Raw genomic sequence first — 15,542 nt, 5'->3', positions numbered from 1 at the left:
GTTGATTCCACTTGTCCATTCGCTTGAGGGTGATAGGGAGTTGATTTCCTATGCTTTATTTTATATTTCTATGTAAGGTCTCTGAAAATATTGGAAGTGAACTGTGCTCCTTGGTCTATGACAACCTACCTTGGAACTCCAATTCTTACAAATATCTCTTCAAAAATAAAAGATACCACTGTGCTTTCTGTTTCCTTTGACATTTCTTTTACCTCCACCCATTTTGTTACATACTCAGTACATATAGGATGCATTTCCTACCATTAGAGGGTGGATTGATAGGACCCACAAAGTCAAGAGCCCATTTCTCAAATGATTCTATAAGTACTTGTGGTTTCGATGGAATTTCATCAGAAACTATAGGCTTGCCTATCCTTTGGCAGCTGTCACACTTTTTAACATAAGTCTTTGAGTCTTTGAATATGGATGGCTAATAATAGCCTAGATTCAACACCTTGTATGATGTTCTTTTCTTTGCAAAATGACCACCACATGGTTCATCATGACATGCATTTAAAATATCTAAAAATTAATCTTCTCTTATACATTTTCTAATTAAAGATTAGGTCAAGTATAGAAAATGTCTCCATTAACCCAACTATATCTAGCACTATCTCTAATTATTTTCTTTTTTCTATTTGTTTGTAAAATGACAAGATAATTTTTGAGATGATAAATAATTAGCTATATCATGAAACCATGGAGTTTTGAATGTTATAGCAAATAAGTGTTCGTCTGGAAAATTATTAGAAACTAGAACAATCTCACAAGGAAGATGAAATCTTGACAAGAAGTCTGCCACTTGATTATCTTTTCCTGGTCGATCTAAAACAATAATATTAAATTCCTGCATTAATAACAACCATCTAGTGATTCTTCCATTAGTGATTGGTTTATTCATTATATACTTGATGGCTGAATGATTAGTATGAATGAACACTTGATATCTTGTTATGTAATGTCTGAATTTATTTACTGCATGCATAACAACTAGCATTTATTTTTTAGTTACTGTATAATTTAACTCATTGGAGTTAGATTTTTGCTGATGAAATATATAACATAGTTAAATTGATTTTCTTTATGATTTAGAGATGCTCCTATTGCTGTATCTGATGCATCAGTGGATATATGAAATGATAATGACCAATTTGGTCCTATGAGAATTGGTGCTATGGACAATTTTTATTTGAGTTTATTGAATGCATGTTGACAATCAGTATTCCATTGAAATTCTATGTCTTTTGTAAGCAATTTAAATAATGGAAAAGCTATTTTACTGAAATTTTCAATGAATCTCTGATAATAGCCTGCATAACCCAAAAAACTTCTTACTTCTTTTTGAGTTGTTGGTGGTAATAAGTTTACAATGATTTGTATTTTTGCTGGATCCACCTTTATTTCTGAAGATAAAATATGGTGTCCCAACACTATCCCCTCAGTTAGCATCATAAAACATTTTTCATTACTAAGAGATAGATTTGTTTCAATGCATCTTTGTAGAACACCAGTTTTTTTAAACAATCATCAAATGTATTCCCATATACAGTGAAATCATCCATATAAACTTCTACAAACTCATGTATTCAATCAACAAAGATGGCCAAAACTGCTCTTTGAAAAGTTGCTGCTACATTACATAACCCAAAAGGCAACACATTATATGCATATGTTCCCCAAGGACATGTAAATGTAGTTTTATTGTGATATTCCATTGTTATTTTAATTTGATTATAACCATTAAATCCATCAAGAAAAGAAAAAAATTCTTCCTGCTAATGAATCTAGGACTTGATCGATGAATGGAAGTGGAAAATGATCCTTAAGTGTTGCTTTATTTAATTCCACATAGTCTACACAAATTCTCCATTTTCCATTTTTCTTGGGAACCACAACTAAGGGGAAAATCCATTGATTGTCCGAGATAGGGTAGACAAATCCTATCTCTAATAGTTTATGCAATTCTTCCTTTACTATCTCTTTCATCATTGGATTCATTCTTCTTTGTGGTTGCCTTACAAGTTTGTTATTTTCATTTGTGTAAATATGGTGGATACATGTTTTTGGATGAATTCCTTGTATATCTGTATAATCCCAAGCAAAAGCTTTTGTGTATTTCTTTAATAGTACAATTACTTATTCTTCTTGTGATGATTGTAAATTGTTATCAATATTAAGATTCTTTCTGGGGTTGATTTGAATTACTTTACTTTGAGAATGTGTAATTGAATTAAAAGGAAAGATATATTCAAATGATGTTTGCAATGAATTAATAGTGAAATTTTCCTGAAAACATTGATCAAAAACTTGACCTACAACTTCATATTGGATGGTTCTTCGTTGCTTTGAAATATCAGGTTCTGAAATGAAGAGATCTATTAAATCTTCATTATATTTTTCTCTAAAAGCAAAAGCTTGATTAATGCTTAACATAGGTATAATTTCTTCTTTTTTTTTTTCATCAGGCCATGATAGTAAATAAGGAGTCCGAGGAGGAGGATAGAGTGTGATGTGCTTTTTTTTATTTACATGTGATATGATCATACTTCCTGATCTACATCCAATAAAGGCATCAACTATGGCTGACCATGGTCATCAACTATGGCTAACCATGGTCTGCCAAGAATTAAGGGATGGGCTCCTAAGTTTGACTTTGGTTGTAGGACTAGGAAGTCTACGGGATATTCCAAAGAATCCAAAAAAATAATAATATCTTCAAGTACTCATTTTGGCACTACTTTGGATCTATCAGCTAGTTCCAAAATTGTAGTGGTACGTCAGATGTTTGGAAAGTTTAAACATTTCATGGTTTCTGTTGTCATAACATTAATAACATCTCCTAAGTCAATTAGAGTTTTAGAATCTGAAAAATTGTTAATTGAAATTGTTACCATAGGTATTCTAGGATCAACATATTTTTCAATTGTAGTATTTGTTGACATAAGACTGGCTAATTTCCTAATGACATGAATTGTAGGTGGATCTTTCTTTCTTTTTCCAATTTTCTTCATGCACAATTCCTTAATTTGCTTTGTATAGATAGGAATATCTTTAATGATGCGCAATAAAGGAATTTTAACATAAGATTTTTTCAATTCATCTAAAATATCAAATTCAGGAAGAGAGACTAAATATTTTTGCTTTACTAACCTTTCTGGAAAAGGAGGTGTTTGAGTTGTTATTATTCTATTCTTCTGAATTTGATGTTCTGCATTAAGTTTTTTAGGATTTCTCTCCTCCTCGACTTGTTCTTCTATAATCACAGGAGAGTCTTTTTGTAAGATTTTTCCAGACCTTAAGTGGATGTTTTGAATAGGAAGGATTGAATATGAAGTCCCTTCCTCAGTATTGTAAATTGGTCTTTCCACTTTGTTACTCGGATTTGCTATTGGTTGAGCTGGTAATTGAGTTGGTCTGGGTGGTGTTTGGTTAGATGGAAGCTAAAGCTACTGAGGTTGGGTTAATTATGGTGCAGGTAATGATGGATTTGATTGTTGAGGTTGTTGAAATTGTTGGTATGGAAAATATTGTTGGGGAAATGATTGATATGGTTGTTGAGGATAGGACTGATGTGGTTGAGGATAATATTGTTGAGGAGGTTGGGCTCCATAAGCATACCCTCGCCAACCTTGAGAAGGTTGATTTTGAGTTTTCTGAGGAGGCCAAGCCTGCCAAGGCATAGGAGCATTCCATAAATTTTGAATAGGATATTGATAGTTTTGAGGAAATTGCTGAGTAAATTGTTGAGGAGGATTTTGAGACATACCTGTAAATCGAGGTTGCCAAGGTCTTCTTGGTGCTAAATAATAAAGAGATTCCATCCCTTGGATTTCTTCCATTTGATTTTCCTGCAATTCCTTCAACTTTGGACAATCATCTGTTGCATGATTTTCAGTGCAAAGTCCACAAACATGAATATTGTCTAAAGGACATTCTCTTAAGGGATGTTTCTTTCTACATTTAGGACAGAAAATTGATAATACTTGATCTTGTTCTTCTTGTTTCTTTTTGGTTTTTAGTATATCAACTTGTGTTCCTAATGTACTTAAGAGATTAGTTTTGAAGTCTTCAAACAAGTTTCCTAATCTCCCCTTGTTATACTTCCTGTTTCTGATTTGGTAGCGTTGGAATTTTCATCTCTTTTTCTAGTTTTAGCTCTTCCTCTTGAATATTTTTGACATAACTATGCAATTTCATCAAATGGTAAATATGAAATATCTCATTTTCCATCACATTAAGAATATCAAGATACTCATCTCGTATGCCTTTTAAAAAGATTGTTCGAATAATATCAGGATTTAAAGAATGATGTTTAGATTTTTGTAAGTTATAGAGAAATCTTTCTAAGTATTCCTCTAAACTTTCATCTTCTTGTTGAGTCATTCTAAAAATGTCATATTTTGAATCTCTAGGCCTACAATATGCTTGATATTTCTTAAGAAAAAATTTCCTCATGTCTTCCCAACTGCTAATAGTATGTTCACCTAATCCCATGAACCACTTTAATGCAGATGCTTTAAGAGTAGCAGGAAAAAGACGAAGCTTATGTGTATCATCAATATAACCATAGGTATGACATAGAATATCAAATTCAAACAAGAATGACTCAAGATCTTCAAAAGACATACCATAGACATCTGATAAAATGGAAGGTGGAGTATTTTTCATTTTTACCTCTTCATCCAAGATTGCTCTAGCATCTAAGATTGGAAAGACAAAAGTAGTTTCTTAGTCATTGTCTAGTCCTCCATCCTCTCTTCTTTTATTTTCATTCTCTCTTTTAGTATCATCTTCTCTTTTCCTTGCCCATTCTCTTCATTGTCTCTCATATTCTAGTCGTTATTTTGGAGTCAGTCCAGGAATATTGGATCCTTGTCCTTCTTTTGCCATATCTGTTTCAAATGTTCTAGTAACAATTTGAGAGTGTGTGTCTTCAATTGGTTTTATTTGTTCAAATATAGGTTGATCAATTGGTTTCTCTAGTTTCTCAAGGATAGGTTGAACAATTGGTTTTCTTGTTTCTATTTGTTTTCCTACAGAAGATGTTTCTGCTTTTGATTGTTTTCTCTTTACTTCATAAGCCAACAAAGTTTGTCTTTCAACAAGATTTAACCTATTCCTTGAACGTTGTTTTCCTCTAACTCTTCCAAAGTTGGTTTTATAGCAATTGGTGTAGTTAGTTCGAATGTCGGTGGTCCTGCTTCCACCAATGGTTTAGTAGTTGGGGGGTCTTGTTTGGTATATCTACCCTTTTCATCTCTTTGTCTAGGCATAAATAACCATAATGAAAAATCATTTTTTTTTTTTTATGTTGTTGTTGTTGTTGTTGTTGTTTTTTTAAACAATCTTCTTAATCAGTTATATCTAAGTATGCTTCCTTGACAACGATGCCAAAAATGTCAGCTCAATTTACTGGGTAAATTAAAACATGTATTTTACTTATCAATACAGGTTGGTAGACTTAGAAGCAAACCAAAGTTTATGGAATCTTAGATTAAACTAGTGTAGAAAGTAGTTTTTTAGATGAAAGTAATGGAAATGCATATTACAAATATAAATTACTGAAAAAAAAAGCATTGAAATTTTGATCTAAAAGTAAGAGTGCAATGAATATTTATGGAACATAGCCAACAAGGAAGATGCTCTAACTTAGAGGTCATGGTTGTCCTTCCTTATTATCCCTATTCCAACAAGATTAGTTCCACCATAAAACATATTATAACCAAAGCAGTAAAGATTATAAACACAATTTTTAGTTCATTTCTTAATATAGAAGGAAGATGATCTAACCTAGATGCCTTGGTTGACCTTCCCTACTTAAACCAATTACTAAAAGGAAATCATTCAAAAACATAAATGAACATGGCATATAATGAATATATTCAGAAAATATTCATAAGAAATTATAAAGGAAACAACAATCTAAAATATTCATAATTATACACAAAATTACACTGCAGTGTACTTAGCTCAGAATGGGGACCCTCCACCCTTGGTTGGTACACTTGAAACTATAAGCTACAGTAGATCAGAAATCACATCCCATAGTAAGAACACCAACAAAATAGAAGACAAGTTCTTCAAATTATATTTAGAAATAGAGAAGTCTCAATAATCATAATACATGTTCATAGTTGCTGAATAGTTATGCTTAAATAAGCCAAATGTATAAAAAACTCAACTAAAATAGCTGTAACAACCTATAAGATTCATAATCCATCTAATCAGGTCAAAATCATCCCTTTTGTTGCACAAAATATGGTAGGATCCCACTAAATCACAAAAATGCCCCTTTATTTAGAGATTTCTGGGTGACTAGTCAAGTTTGACCAACGTTGACCGGGCCTGTTCTGACTCATTTGGATTGTGCCAATAGGAGTTTTTCCATCCTTGGTTCCCATACTTCTCGAATATATCTTCAGTTTCCACCTAGGTGTCCTGCACATACAACTTTAATGGAGCCATTACGAGAAATTTTGTTCTAGTCAAAAATATTTTCTAATACCCAATTTTTACTAAAAATTCTAAAATTTAAAAGACAATTATTTTACTTTAATGTGAAATAAGAGGAAAAACTATGACAAATATGACCAGGGTATGATGGTAAGGGATGATAAATAGATGGATTATGCATGGTGAAAAATGGTCAAAACTACTGGCCAACAAGTTCCTCATAAATTTGTTTGTTGAAAAACATTATTTGTTATATCCTTGAAGCTAGCCACAATGTAACCTATTATAGTTGTTGACATTCGTGAATGTTAGCTAACAACAAATCTATAAAATAAGGTTTTATGATTCTAGATATGACCCACAGTTTTTTTTCCAAAGAAAAAAGCTGTAACTTTTTATTTAAAAATGAAAAGTTACAATTGCAGATGCATGATGCATTTCCATAAGCTGCCCAAACGGCTCAAGTGCCATGGCACCCTTCACATCGTTACAGAGCTAACGAGCAAAAAATGATGAGAAAAGAAGAGAGAGAGAGAGGAGAGGAGAGAAAGAAAGAGAAAAACTGAGAATCACTTCAGGTTTTCCTTCCTTTTTTCTTTTCGACCTTGCGCCACTCTCCTTGAGTGGGCTCGATCGAGGCTATGACTAGCTGTGTTTCTGCTTTCTGTGTGCCTAATTCCTTGTCTGAATCTGATGTGTCTGATTGATGGTGCCTCTTTATCCCTCCCATGATTTGGTCATCAGTAGTCTTCTCTGCCTGATTTGGATAAAGCTGTGATGCCTTGGTGTCTGATGTGGTTCCCTTCTGATTCCCCATTTCTTGGGAGACCACCCCTTTTTCTGTGGTGGGATATTCCTCTTCGGCTTCTGATTCTTCATCTTCTGAGACCGGAGGGGAGAAGAGCCATCCTTTCTTCTGTTTCCCTTTCTGCTTCCTTTTGCTGTTTACTTTTTTAGCTTCTGGACATGTGCTTTGCAGGTGCCCTGTTTGTCTACAGAGTCTGCACCTAAAAGCAGTGTTTTCGTAGTCTAATGTTTGCAGCCAGTTTTGTTGTTTGTAGATCAGCCTTATGTTGTCCGGTAGCCCCTGACTTAGATCCACTTCCACACAAATTCGTGCATAAGTGTAAATCCTTTCATCAATCCTTTCCGTATCTGTTTTGATGTATTTCCCTATGCTGTTCCCGATTCCTTCTAATACTCGTTCGCTCCAGAAATGTAGGGGAAGGTTGTGTAAACGGACCCAGACCGGCATTTTGGAGACTGTCATTTTATTTGGATCGAAATCTGTAAACCATGGGGTCATGAACAGCCCCGCCGTTCCCCAAAACCAAGGCCCAGCATTAATGATTGTATCTCTGGCTTCCCTGGATGCAAATCTGACTATGAAGAACCCTTTGGAGCATAAGTGTATCTCGCATTCCATGGTCCAATTGACAAAAATCCAATGAAATAGCTTCGTTGGTGTTGGCCAAAAGCTGTTGAATCGGCATATTAGGGCCTGCGATTCATATGTCTCAACATAGTTATCCAACCTTGTGGAATCCACATTAAGGGCTGGGGTTTGCCCTAGCTGGTCTACTATGTATGGCCGGGGTGTGTATCCGCCTTGATTTGGGGAGGATCCCGTTTCTCTGTTACCTTGGAGGATATTTTTATAGGATGGAGCTCCTTTAGAATTTTGCTGGGGTGCTGTTTTCCCCTTTTCCCCTCCTGTATTGCTTGGCTGTCCCTGAGATGGTGCACCTCCTCTCAGCCTGAGATTCAAGCCAATGGTTTCTCCTGAGCTGATCTCGTAGCTCCCCAAGGTTCTATTGTCCTGGAGAGACCACCTGCCACTGACTAAATGTTGGATCTGGCTAGGATAGCCAGTCAATGCACAGATCTGCTGCTTTAACAACGAAACATAGCTATCTCCACTTACCCAGATTAAGATGGAATTCTTTTCAGGGGTTTTAATGAAAATCTGGAAACGGTTGTTGGTTACCTGATGTCTGCAATTATGCTGAGTTCCTACTCTGCCTGTGACGGTGACGTTGCTGGTTGCCTTGTGATCTGGTTGTCGGCGTTCTTCCAGATCTGAGCTACCATTGAGATCTGGCCTCCTTTTGGTTCGATCTACAAACCCTCTGCTCAAACTATGCATTTCCCCACCGATCCGCTGCCTAGGTTCTGGGTAAGCTTGAGACTTGCTCAGATAGGGTAGATCCGGCCTGTGGCTGCAAAGATTGGGCCATGCAGATGTGTGATGGAGCAGATCTGCTACATGCAGACCCATATCTTTGCATGCAAAGGGCAGCCGCAGGGAGAAAGACCAGATAGTCGGAAGACTGACGGATCCTGCAAAAAACAAGCCATAACCTAATGGTTTTCTGCCACCGAGATGGGATCTGAACCCAGAAACGCAAAAAGTCTGCAGATCTCTACTCTCGTGACGCTTCTCAGACTTCGACTTTAGATCTTCCTTTGATATGTTTAGTCCTTCGAGCAAAAACGCTACACCGAGGCCGTCGAGTATTTTTCTGGCGTTTGGCCATAAGATCAATACCTTACCGGCAGCTTGGGGTTCCGAATGGTCCAGCTTTACGTTCTTGAGGCCGCTCCTGAAGAGCACTATGGCTTTGGCCGCCCTTGCCTCGCCGCCTCCAACTGCCGTATTGGCGTTGAGTCGATTCCCATGGCAGGAGGAAAGCGCTGCGATGGCCATCTACGAAACCAATGTAAGGCAGACGGTTTTCAAATGTTACGGAGGACGACACTGCACGTTGTTGACTCAGATATGACCCACAGTTACAAAAACACTACATCCCATTTATATATATATATATATATATATATATATATATATCTATATATATATATATATATATATATATATATATATATATATCTATCTATATATATATATATATTTATTTATTTATTTATTGAGGGAATGCAGACTATATACTTTGTCATTATATGAAAACATATTTTTTTTAGCCCTCAACCTACCTTCTCATTTCGAACCATCCATACTCCATTATTATCTCACAAAATAATTTAGTTAAAGGGAATTTATGAAAATGTTAGTAGTTTTATCGCACTTGCATTTTAAGTATTGATGTCTAAGCTAAATGTTTATAATATGGTAATAACTCCAATGCTATGTTTATTAGATGTGTTATTTCAACAAGGGGTCAAGCAAAGGGAAAAAAGGAAGGCCTAATGTAGTGTGGTAACATGGAAGGAATAAAAGGATCTAGTTCTTATTCCATCTTGATGCCAATTCTAAAGAGTTTGATCAATTGGCAAGAACCATTCATCTATTTTTGATTGTACACAGTCTAACTTAGCCATCTATTCTTGCAAACCCTCCTATGAGACCACCTTCCAATATTGTTAACGTTTGGTTAATCCGATCAAATATTGAAGGTGATGGTTGGGAAGAAAACCCAAGACAAATTTTTTTTGGAATTGCCAATTGGCCTTATTATCAAGCCATACAAACACTACCTATAACACAACTCATACAGGTGGATATTTATGGCCACCCACCTCTTCCACAACCTCAATGGTTCTCAATCTTCTTGGGCAGCTTTCTTATGGTTTTCAGGTCCCAAACTTCTGAGGAAATTTTCAGGGCCTAAATGATGTTTTTTAGCGATTTAGAAGGCTAATGGTTTACATGGCATACTCTTCTCTAGCCAATAGTTGTAATCCTTAGATATTTATTTCCAATGGGATATTGGTCACTCCAAACAAACATTGTGTGAAAAGTTTGTGCCCTTGGGAAGTTGATGTACCAACTGCCCACTTTGAGGCCCACAAGCCTTTTGGCGCTACATCTTCAATGGTTACTGTTTTAGACCTCTAGGGTTCTTTCTTTATGTTAAAAGTCCACATCTGGATGAAAAATTGACATCCCACATGTTTTGTGAATGATCGGAAGTAGTAACATCATCAAGAACTAAATTTTCACAAGATTCAATAGAAATGACAGAATCGTGGGAAATGTCAGAATGCCCTTGGGAAGTTGATGTACCAACTGCCCAATTTGAGGCCCACAAGCCTTTTGGCGCTACATCTTCAATGGTTACTGTTTTAGACCTCTAGGCTTCTTTCTTTATGTTAAAAGTCCACATCTAGATGAAAAATTGACATCCCACATGTTTTGTGAATGATTAGAAGTAGTAACATAATCAAGAACTAAATTTTTACAAGATTCAATAGAAATGACAGAATCGTGGGAAATGTCAGAATGATGAAGGAGAGGTGCGGAAGGAAGAGAATCATCCTTCATCACAGATTCTTGTTCATCTATAGGCTCCCCCACATAATCATCATGAATGATATCGTAAGTTGGCTGCTCAACACCAACTCTATCCAACACTTGATACTCGTGAACATCACAAGAGAGATTTGAAATAGGAGAAACAAACGCATCACAATCTAGAGGATCAGAAGGACCAAAGGATGGATGACGAGGAGATAACACTTCATCACAATCATCAAATTGACATTCCAAACCTGCGTTGAAATTATGAGTATGTGAGGTGAGAAAAGATGGTGGTAGACTAACAGATGAATTTCAACTTCTCCTACCTTAGCCTACGGAACTAGAGCTATTTGATGATAGGAGGATAGAGGGTCAATTGAAACAACAACCTTGTCCGTCACAAATTTAGAATCTCTAACACCGAGGTATGTTGGGAGAAGCTTAAAATATTTTAACTCGTGTGAATTTCCTGAAATGTGAACAAGATATTGAAATCTTCCTATCAAGAACTCCCAATCAAATTCATCTTTAGGAAATCCAAAGAAGTAATGAATGAAAAAATGATGAAAATCCTGAACAAATTCATCAAGTTCTTTTCTCAATTTAAAAATTTTCTTATTAAAATATTTATGAACATAGATATTGAAAGCATGTCATGATTCTACAAAAATCAGTTTGAAAGAGTGTATGGAGGCTTCAGGCAATGTGTAACACCATTCCTTCACGTGCCCTTCAAACGTGAGAGTGAACAACCAACATGCATCATCCTCAGACTAGATGTCATGCTTATCGCAGAAACCAAGAAAAGTCGATGCGTGCTTGAGTAAGGTTGTTTCTCCCTTGCCATTGAACTTGAAATTGGAGAATTCATTTAAAATGCTTTCCGACAATTTCATATTTGCAGAGTTAGAAAAACCTGTCGGGGTTATGATTTGGTCCGAAATCATTAAATGAGTGCAAGAATTCAAAACAGACTTCAAGGGCTCAGCGTGTCATCTGGCCCTCCTTCTAGCACCAGAAATGTTGACAGTGTTGGACCCGTCAACATTAAGGGGATCCCCTTGATATGAATTCCCAACTAGACCTCACACCATTTGGAGTAGGAGTCCCAACAGTGGGTGGTAATGTTATTCCTTAACCCAAGAAACATGCAGAGGGAAGTATGATAAATTTGGGTGAGAGCAAGTGTGTGACCTTGTAGAGAGTCAAGTGTGATGCATGAAGGTTCCAGCACATGAAGGGAGAAGGAAGTGCACCCCTTGGAAGCCTGTACTAGTACACAAATTGAAAATAACACACAAGAAAAATGAAGTCACAAGATAAGATGCAGAATAATCCATAAGTTAAAGTGATGAGTTCATATAACAACACACATTCAACAAGATTTGTACAAATGCAAACAAAATAGTCCATAAGCATATGTGTGGTTAAATAACATACAATTCCAATACAATAAGAATAGTCCCACTATATTAACAACATATGCATGAAAACATGTTGGCTATGATTTTATTATTATAATTGAAAGTTCCATCCATACATACACCATTGACAACCACTAGCCCCAATAGTGGAACATTACAGTCAAGAAAACCTGATCCTCCAAAAAGGTATACTCGCTCTACGCTACAGAGAATCGAAGAATCTTCACAATACTCCCAAGCTCTTTCTACTAGTTATGAGGTTCTATTTATAACAAGAGAGGGTGACTCTTCAACTCTCCTTTGTGACATTTGGACTACCCTCATGACTCTTCAACTTATTTACAAAGTGACAAATTCATTACATGATGACTCTTCATATTCCAATACTGACATTTGGAAATTCACTTACAACATAATTATAAATAATATTACATTTTACACTCATACCCATATAGGACAAAATAGAGTAGAGACAACTTGACAGCGTAACAAGACAAGACACTATGATGCTTGAGTTTGGGAACACTCTATCTCGAAAACTCCCACTTGATGTTTCTTGGTCACATATTGATGCCAAGCTTGGTATTGTGCAATGACATCCCCAAATTGCATGATGGTGTCATGCTGGAAGCGAACTCTAGTCTCCATAGTATCTGGGTACAATGATTTGGATCCAGTCTTAACTTCTTTCTTGAACATGAGTAACATAGTTCTGATCTGAATGGGACCATCGATGTAGTTCTGAATGTTTTGTCCATTCATCTCAAAATTCTCCTTGGTGGAAACCTGTCTTAGCTTCTCAAAGTACTCTTCCATATCCTTCCTAACTTGGTGTTTGCACTTAGCTTCGGTGAGTGAATTGACTAATGGGATCTTGTGGGTTCTCACGATGAAATCCAAATAGTTGTAAAATCATACATATGAGGCCTGAATATTTACCATGAATGATGTGATCTACTTGTTTCTTTCTCCATCGCTACATGCAACTTCATCTTCTTTGCAAAAGTAAGTAGTGCCCGTTTGTATCAAGTTGTCCATTCTTGCATGACGATGATGGATATTTTCACATTCCTAAGTCTTAACAAATTCCTTGCTCTACTGCTGCAAGTTATGCAAGAGGAAAAATTACTTGTATGGTCATGAGCTCCTCATAGAGGTCCCACCTTGTCTCTCCAAGTTTTGATACTTCACCAAGTATCACTACTCTCATTTCCCCCTAACAGACCTGTGCGGGACTGTGTTCTGTACTGTTGCGCGAAGTTGTTATATCTCTTTCTGAGAAACCTATAAATTTTGTACCAATTTCTTACTCTAGGTCGTAAAATAAGGAGTGTTTGATCTTGTCGCACCCGTGAAGGCCAAGTTGGATTTGACAATGACATTTGGATTCTCTAATGAATGCAGGTGATGCATGACCATCCAAAAAAGGCTTTGTTCGCGCTTGCACAATCCTTATATGAAGTTCATTATATGACAGATTTTACACATCCATTACCAGATCATCATCAAGAGGAACTATTTCGCCTTCCTCACTCAGGGTTAACTTTGCGGATGGCGATGGTGGAGATTGAATTGTGACCTGTGGTGCACTAGGAATCAGGTCAACATCTTGATCTTGCGGTTCCAGTTCCAACTCCATGTCTACAACTTCAATCAAGTCTTCAATATGCTGAGAAAGCTCCCGATCCTACATCTTTTCGCTCTCCCCCCCTACTGCTAGTTGATTTTGTCCTTGATATTCAACTTGAATTGACGTTGTTTCTCCTAACGCTACACCTTTCCTTTCTTATTCTTCCTGCTTATGCTTCTCATCTTGTTCCTTCCTCCTTTGTTCTCATTCTTCCCTCAGTTCTTGTTCTTCTTTCTGTGCCCTCAGTTCTACTTCCTACAAGTTCTACTTTTCTCTTTTCCTATGCTCTACTCTTTGTATCCTCTACTTCCTTTTACTTCTACTTCCAAAGTTGTTTGCATAAAGATTGGATCTGCTTTCATATTGTAACTTTGTTCACCCTATGTATTGTCTAACCCCTTTCTCTTTCTCTTATATTGTACCGAGTTGCTGCCTTCTGCTAATGTTGCTGGACTTGCTGCCATGTTAGTGTTGACTCCTTTTCTATAAACAGTTGAGTGTCCGCATATATTGGCAAGTTATCTGGTGCTTGCTCAACTACTTCCCTTGTACTTATTTCATTGGTATCTCTTGAAGAATCTATCTTTGATGCCATGGTAACAATGAGTTTTGGAGAGAATTGCTTCACAAGTGTGGTACCTATGGGGAAAAAAGGACACTCTTGAAAGAAAACTTTAGCTTCAGAAAATCTATCTTCAAAGCATAATCAAGCAGCAAACCGACCGTCTTATGGGAAGGGTTACACAATTTTCTTTGGCAAGAGGGACTGGATGCCTGTGGGAATTGTGCATTGCATAGTCCCAACAACCAGGGATGAAGCTTGTGGCTTGAGACTGCATAATGTGCAGTCTGTTGAAAAATGTAACTAGGTTCAGTCTTCATAATGACATGTAATTGTGAATTTTGTAAATGATGTAAAGAATAAAAGAAAACTATTTGTGTAATTCCTTGCTTTATGGATTTCATGAGCAAGAGTTTTATTTTAGATGGCTCCCATTGAGAGCCTTAGGATTTTTCAAAGAGTTAATGTCATATATGAAGATATGTCAAATGTATATACTGTAAAATAGCCCTCCAAAGACAAGCACGATTCTCCTTCTCATGTTGGCTTCAAGTTGAGGAAAAGATCTCATGTCGACTTCGAATTAAAGACACATATATTCACCTACTCATGTCAACTTATTTATATGGTCCAACCACCATAAATAGGAGTGAATTATTTTTGAATTAAGACAGATCAGTTCGATACATGTTTGAGTTTTTCGGTAGTCAAAGGCAAAGAGAAGTTCAGATGATGGCAGAGTGAAGTTCGGATTATCCTTGATATTAGAGTGACTTTTTCGGTCCCCTAAACACAATCACACAGTTTGAATAAAGGCTACAATTCAAACCTCCTTGAAGTGTGAATATAATCACAGTAAAAGGAATCCATATCCTTCTAAAGTCTAGTAATCAAGCACATGTTGTTTTGGGATAGCATCGAATGTGCTCTAAACACAAAAATTGGTGGAGAGGCTAAGGCACATAAGATCTCCAATACCGAGAAAGGGTTTGGGCATATTCTAAATAATTTGGAGATATTAAAATAATTAATATTTTTAATGGAGTCCCTAAGTCTAAACTTAAGGAAAATAAAATATTAATGTGAATTAATATAAAACTGTGTTAGAATGGTCCAAAAGTCATGGATCAAGCCAGATCTAATCTTAGCCATTGATTAGGGACTTAATCTCAGCCGTTGATTTGTCAACAAGAAAAGTATAAGAGGAGGCTTGAG

This window comes from Pinus tabuliformis, chromosome X, assembly GCF_031772625.1.
Source record: "Pinus tabuliformis cultivar Carrire ecotype Pingquan chromosome X, CPIR1, whole genome shotgun sequence".
Lineage (NCBI taxonomy): Eukaryota > Viridiplantae > Streptophyta > Pinopsida > Pinales > Pinaceae > Pinus > Pinus tabuliformis.
This window is presented reverse-complemented; position numbering follows the sequence as displayed.